Below are 8,182 nucleotides of genomic sequence, written 5' to 3' on the forward strand. Positions count from 1 at the left end.
CAATACATGGTGGCAGTGTAATTTGTTTTTGGAAGGTGTTGTGTTTTTCCTTTTTTCAAAGTCTGCCACTGTTGTTTTTTCCCCTCAGGCATCATTTTCTAATAATAACTTTAGCCTCTTCTCCTCCCCGCTCATAAAATTGTCCCTAATGGACAACATATTTCCTCTTTTCCTACTCCCGTACATCTTGTTCACGGCTTTTGTTGTGCAATAAGTCTCGCTGACTCAGAAGGATAGAAGGGGGGTTGCATCTCTGAACAGCTGCAGTTGCTGTTTTTCTAAAAAAAATATGGGTTCTGTGCACATTCTTAGCTGCTTATTGTTAAGCTAAGACTTTACTGATTTTCTACTCAATGTGTAAACTCCACACAGAAAGGCTGAAGTTGGGTTTTGAAGCTGCATCCTTCTTGCTCTGACCTAAGTTTGGTTTGAGACAGAAACGTATCCCATGTGTGAAATATCGGTTCAAAAAGCAAGAATATACATCTTGCATTGACATATTTCCTTTTCCTTTTCTTTTTTTCTTTGAATACTTTAGCTATTTGTGAAATAAAGAAAGGCACCATAACTACACAGTTCCGTTTAGGACAAATAATCAAAATTAGTCTTTGAATGAGAACAACTGAAAGTCTAAATGAGAGTGATGAGACTACAAACTTTCTGAAATTTATTGAAACTTGTTGATAATAAGTTGACGTCCTTTAACATCAGGTCAAAACTGCAGTTTTGCTCCCAAAGTTGGGTTTTGAACCAATATGTCTGCATACTTAAATGAGTTCATAGTGGCTTTAATAAATCCTGTCCTTTCATTTACAGAGTGTTGAGTATGACCCATATTTTCAGTCACGGCTTGTCTCCCTAACGTCCTGGCAGCTACAGTGGGCAACTTAAGTCCAAACTGCACCTTTAGGTCAAGCAAGTTTGTGGTTTTATCCTGGTACCACAGCAGCAGACTTCTTTAGGCTGACTGTGCTTTTGTTAAAAAAAAAAAAAAAAAATAGGTCACCAAAACCCTCATGCCTGGGTGCAGTCATTCTAACTTTTCCATATTAAAAAAGGCCCAATTATGTACATCTGCTGACTGGTGAAACGATGGAAATGAGAACACAAAAATAGAAGCACACGAATGTCGGAAATGGCCAATTCAGATAATGGGGAGAGGTCGATGCCAAGGCCAAGAAAGGACCATACTGTTGAGGTGAAGTCATTGGTGGAAAAATACATTACTCCACCACCACCCCCACCCCACCCTCTCAGTACTTCGACAATAGGTGGTTTTTCACACTCCCTAAAGTTTAAAAAATGCCATAAGTAGGAATATTGTAAAAAAAAAAAAAAAAGATGAATTTCATGTTCTTATGTTATGATTCACACTTGCAGAAATCAACCTTCCTGTCATATTTTTCCACTAGCAAGTTTAAAAGTAGTAAAAAATTAATGGAGGTTCATTTTTGGCCAAGGGCTCTGTGACAGGACATGTCAAATTCAAAGTTAAAAATAAACAAAAATATGAAAGCTCATTTTGTGGGTTGGGTGTTTTCACAACATAGAGGTGGGTGATTTTCTCTCAGGGCCGAAACCATTTAAATGAAAAACACGGTTTAAGGTGTGTTTACACTGACTGACTCCCGTTCGGCTGTGATGAAATGGGTCATTTTGGGTGTGAAGTGGAACTATAACAGGACGAGGAGATGAATGAAACTCTTGTACCCCTGCATCAACAGAATCATTGACAACCATTAGTGTTGTTTTAAACACCAAATATAGAACTGGTAAACATGACATAATATGCCCGCTTTAAAAACCGCAGCTTAACCAGTGTGACGACAGGGTCCCATGACATCTTCAACAGCAAATCATTTTGCAGCATTTTTTTTTTTTTTTTTTTACCCAATATGGCAAAAAGGAGTAGGGGAGAGCTTTGCAGTTTTCCGTAGCAGAATGATTTGTATAAAAGACGAACTTCGTCTTGCTCTGAGCGCGTCATTATCTCTAAAATAAACTGAAAAAACACAGAGGATTATGAAAGGAGACATGCAGTTCCTATTCAAAATGAAATCATTATTTGCTCTTTCCCTCTATTTCGTTCATCTCATCTCTAAAGCGCGGTTTCACTCACCCTTCCTCTTTTCATCTTGTTTGTCTAAACTGACTGTTGCCATAGTAACCATGCAACGCTGATGTTAAGGACAAAGAACAAAAAAACGTACACTGGGTTCCCTATGACTGAATGCAGAAGAAGAAACTGCTATGGACTCAAACATCTAAACTTTTTCTTCAGTTTGTTGTTGTTTCTTCAAGAAGGAAGGAGCAGTTTGACTTTTTATAGGCCAGACAGCCCTAACAGGTTTAAGAGTAAAGAGGAGGGGGGCTGTGGAGGATTTTAGCTGGAAAAGCTGTCTGGGTCTGGCTCGTTTCCTGGTGGTGACTCATCAGTCTAAAGGGGGGTTTCCTCAGTCTACCATGCGATTGTTGTTGTGCTTGTTTCTCCCTCCATGTCAGTGCCACTTTTGTCCTTTCATTCTTTAACCGTTTCATCACTGGTCTTATCTTTCCCCCTAACCCTCCGCTTTAACTTTGAGGCTGGAGCCAACAGCAACCTGTCCTTAAAAGGTCTGGTAAGGGCTCTCGTGACAATGGACCTGCTGTTGACAGTTCCCACTGTGACCAAGCTCTCCTGTGGGGCTGAACCGTAGGTGATTCCTGACGCTCCCACTGACAGATGTGGATACTGTATAAGGGAAGGTAAACAGGGTGTAGATTTTTTTTAAAAAGCTGCAGAGCTCCATTGGTTGTCACTATAATTAACTTTCCAACTTTTTTTTAGGTTAAACATCTGTGATGACGTTTGGCTTTTTGAAGCAGACTGGAAAAAAGACACTTGTTTCAAAAAAAAAAGTTGCCTCTCTCAGCAGAAAAGGCCTGTATTTTTTTCACTGAGGGCTTTCATTTACATTTATTCTGCCAGCATGCATATTTTAAAACCAGTTTCTGCAAACATGTTTATTGTCTAAATCAGCTGGTTTCTCACACAATATTTTTTTTTCACCAATTAAAGATCAGATGACTCCTCATTGCTCAACCTTAACCTGAGCAAGGAAAAGGAAGAGGCGCTGGCTCATCTTATCTCTCTGACCTCAATAATTGGACCAGCTGCTCTGTTATTGGCCCTCCTACACTCAAATAGACACCTTTTAGTCCCCACTGCAGTTTGCTTACTGCCTCAGGGTTGGAGTTGAAGGGATGGTACAGATCTTTTGAGGGAGGTTCTATAGAAAAGTTATAAACAATCAGGCAGCTTTCTGAATGACCTAAGTTTGGTCAAATAGAGTTTAAAATGCGGGTCAGTTATTATCTACCTCCCAGGCAAACTGACTGCAGTTTTTGTGCATGAAGGCTTGAATGTCTAAGAGGGTGATCAGTAAATCAGGAGCACTGCAGGGAACTCTAACTATTTCTATTCAGCCTGTGTGCCTCAGATTGCCAGTACAAATTAGAAACTGTCATCGCGAAGTCAGATGAATCCGCACGTAGGAAACTAATGGAGCAAATTGTGCCATGGCGAGGGAACAAACACATCATCTTGAATGTGAATAAGACAAAGATGAAGACGAGTTTCCATCTGTGCTTGAGCTGGCTGTGCGAAGAAGAAAGTTGAATAAGTTGCTCAGAAGTCTGAACAACTTTAAAAAACATTCACACAGTATACTGATTAACTTGCAATTTTATATTCAGTCAGAGAAATAGTTAGCTCATTTTCTCTAAGAACAGGTACAGGCAAACATTCCTGACCTGTGGGATAGCCTCACACCATGAGTTTTTGGGTCAGGACTGCCCTCTTTAAGCTGAAGTGTCTGTGTTTGGTCCTATAAATCTTCAGTAATATATAATTCCTCCTTGAGGATTAATAAAATATAATTCTTCTATTTAAATCTTATATTTCTGTGAATTTCATCTGGTTATTCCCTGACATGAACTTTGGAACTTGAAGTTACTCATGCATGTAATCGCTCTCTGTTAGCCATCTTCCAGTTTCTGTTTATCCTGTTTGTGAAGCCCTCATAGAGCCAGAAAACTGAAACTCTGTTGTAAAATATCTTCTCACAGAACCTCTTATCAAATTAAAATTTTATCATAATAGTTACCCTTAAAGAGGGACTGTTTTTCCTGATGCACAGCTTTGCTTTGAAAAAAATAAATCATTGAACAAGTCAATAAGATTGCTGGAAAGTGAAAGATGTTTAAATCACCTGTTCAAATCAAAAGAATAAAAAAAAACATACTAACTCTTGTGAGGTTTGCTTAGGTCAAGTCTAAATAGACACAATTGTTCTTTTTTTTAATCCAAACACGTGTTGTTCTCTTGTAATAAAAATAAACAGGCATCCCAGTGACTGTATGTACAATTAGAAAAGCCCTCGGGAAATTCTTTGATTCCTGTCAAGCGTGATGTGCTGTGTTTTAAGTAGAGTGAATAAAAGGATGTCCTAACCTTTTGTTATAAATAGGACGACCGTGGAGAGGGTTTGACCTTCTCAGATGGACAATCACGTCATGGTGAAAGCAACATCTTCAACAGCTGATGAATGGAGCTTTTATTTTGACCAGTGCTGAGTATTACTGTATAAGATGAACACTATGTGTCTACTGTTTGCCAACTGACACCTTGTAGAAAAACAATATGATGCCATTAGGCAACTATTTAAAGCAGTAAAACACGGCCAAATTCATCCACTGGTCTGTAAAATATCCAAGTGATGGTCGGTTACTTAGAAATGTTACACAGGTATGCTTTTTCTTTTAGGTCAATCAAGAACATATGTTTGGTAAAACAGATAATTCATAATATGAAATAAATTCTGAATCCATGTAAAATTTTCCCTGTAGACAGGCGTGTACAAGACACTGTTGACAAGTTCATTTATTGTACATGACTTTGGGGTTGTCTTTGTTTTGTTTTTTTGTAAAGTCACTTGGAAATATTGATAGTTGCGAATTGCAGATTTTGGGCTTGTTCAGAAAGTGTAGTTGCTTATTTAGACGTACTCCTGTTTGTGGTGTCTCTGTCCTTTAAATGACTAGTTTATTCTGTCACAACATGCATGACCCCATGCCACTCCATCTCTGATTGCCTTTGTTGGTTGAGTTGAGTGGTTTTGTTGGTCATCGTGGGGAAAAAAATATATAAATTTCACTCAGTCCTCTTTCCCTCCCACAGTAAACACAGCCAAATTAAACTGATTCGTGGATCCATGGCAGAATGACAGCACTTTACCAGAGGGTACGGTCAAATGTAGTAGTGGTGAATGATTTACTAGCACATAGCACTTCTTATACATACAGTATGGTAATAACAATATATTATATTGTTCATTAATTTTTATGTAGACCTGCCAGAATGTCAAATACTGGCAGAATATCACTCATTTCCAATGCCACTAAAGCAACATTATCAGGAAGTTATGTTGCCACACTCGTCATCCACCATAAAGTGTGCTAATAATTGCAGAAGTAGTTCAACGAAACAAAAAAACACTAAAAAAAGGGCAATAATCAAGAGGAGTGTGGCATTCAAAAAAGAAACCAAACGGGACAAGTAGGACAAAAAACACACACACTCAAAGAGCGAGGAAGCTGAAGAGTAGTGAGAGTGAGATAAGAACAGGAATAAAACTCCTGTGAATTCCGTTCCTGGATGCAAAAGAGATATGATGAGAGGAAACCTAAGCCGTGTTTCACAGTGAGAGAGCTGATTTCCTGGAAGTTGTTTGTTGTGCTTGTTCTTGGTAAACACAGGTAACCGCCTTCTATTTGCATTGTCATCTCAGGCCACCCTGGGTGCTCACAGTTGCCATAGAGCAACTTGCTGCTGTTGGTAATCAAGATGTCTGTATGACTCAGCTCAGCCTATCCCTGCCCACTGACTGTTAGTGTAGGTGAGGAAATCAGATACAGCATTGTATATGTACTTTTTTCAGTATTGGTATTGTGTCACAGTTTCTAGTTTGACTGTATTTACCTAGTTACACTTACACTGGCGCTTCTTTTTGTAAATATTATGGGTTGCCTACACTATCTTTGCTGATGACTCACTTCAGTATTTCACTATGAGAAAGAATGTATGCAAAGAATCGTGCCTGAACCTGCATAACAGTGACCAGAATACGGACAAACAGCAAACAAGACAGGAGGTTTGGATGCACAGTACCAGAAGGACAAACTAAACACAACTCAATTCTGGACACAAGTACTGAACAGAGTAAACAGCGCCAGATGGCAATGACAACACTCTACCAGCACGGGCAGCGGCAAGCAGTGGGAACACTTACAACAACATCAGGCGTGACTGGGAAACACGCTCTTAAGGTCAACTAGTCACATTGTGTTGTTGCTCTTGTAAAGCTGCCTCCGCAAGACTTTAAACACACGCTGCTTCGCTCTACCAGCATGTGTCCACTTTCTCTCCAAGACTCCGTGTTTAGCCATGCGCACTTGTTGGACCATCGCTGTGCATCATGTCGAGGCAGAGGTTAAGTGGTGTTTCACGTGGTACACAAGGACAGTCGCAGCCCGGTGGTCAATCTGGTTTTCATCCTCCATACTATCCCTGAGAGCTTACTCAGATAGATAACACTGTAAGCTAGGTAAAGCATCATGGGATGACTCACACTGTGTGATTTTGTACAAAATATTAATAGTAAACATTGAACCAAGCTGTTGACAAGTTGTGAGCAACTTTAAGCAACCTCCTTGGATTTTTTTGCTGGTTGTGTTCAGGCCACAATGATGGGCAATGTTCCACCTTACATAAGCTGCAGCGGAGTTCAAGCAAAAATATTTTAGAGCTTATGTTTTAAATTGAACCATGACTGGAAAAAAATGTTTCATTTTGTTTTACAAAAACCAAAAAAGAAAACAATTTCCTTGAATTTCATTCCGATATTGGCAAGCCAGGATGCAGATATCTCACTCAATTAAAAACTTTGAATTTGTTTTTCTCATTTATTTGCATAAATATAGACTGACTTATGTTTCTGTTAATTATAACTCAGTTGTGTCCTATGACATTACAGCTCCTATCATCTATACAATATGATGAAGAAACATGAGAAAAGGAAGTCTTTTTTTGTAGGTTGATGATGAAGTGGTAATGCAGACTTTTGTTGTTGAAACTAGCTGATATTTGTTTCGGTTCTATTACGTAATAACCCACCTTTTGATCCAAATCTGAAAGCACTTTGGCTGCAGTTTATTGTTTGAGTTTATATTTTCTCAGACTAAATTGCCCCATTGTGTGTTTATGGCTTGAGATCCCTTCAGTGTGTTTACATGGCCGACTGTTTGCAGTCGGACTCACCACACACAGGAAAATGATGGTTCAAGGCCACGCACTTTGACAGGAGGATCTGTTGTGTAACCAATGGGTTTTCAAGCACAAGAATTTTTTTTTGGGTTGTTAAAAAAAATGTCAGTCCACTTTTGTTAAGACAAATGAAAGTTGTCTACACAAATATGTCAAATTTAGTTTGGCAATTAAAATAGAAAACACACGATGGCATAAAACAGTTTGTGTTTCTCTGTTTCCACTATTATTTGCTCTTTTTTGTGTGGATCAAAAACAAGATTCCTGACAACACATAAGTCATCTAATCCAAAGAGAGATACAGTAAATCTTAATTAAATTCACAATAATAATGTATAAAAGGCAACTAATTGTGTTCAATCTGAGAACCTTTTGCGCAACACAAAAAAATACTAATAAAATAACTCTAATTAACAGCAATATGTTATGTAACTGGAGTTGATCCAAGTGAGTTTAGTTTATTAAAATTTTTAAGTTAACAATCATTTATGTTTGCAGGTCATGCCTTGTTATTACTACAGCTGCAGAACAAAAAAAAACCTCATTATGGAGTCAAATCTGCAAACAAACATAATGATTAATAGAACGTTTGCTTACCAGAGCACTAATTTGCTGAGACAAATTTGCACAAACACATTTTATTCGTAGATATGCACAAGAAAGTGAACCGAACAGAGACTCTCATAGCATGTAGATTCAAATCTACAATTTCATGCAAATCAATACAATGAATTTTGCATGAATAATGTTGTAATAGTGCCAAACTAGTGTGTGTTTATCAAAAATTCATGAACATGGAAGTGGGGTGAAGAGGGTGGT

Source organism: Kryptolebias marmoratus, linkage group LG9 (assembly GCF_001649575.2).
Source record: "Kryptolebias marmoratus isolate JLee-2015 linkage group LG9, ASM164957v2, whole genome shotgun sequence".
NCBI classification, from domain to species: Eukaryota; Metazoa; Chordata; class Actinopteri; order Cyprinodontiformes; family Rivulidae; genus Kryptolebias; species Kryptolebias marmoratus.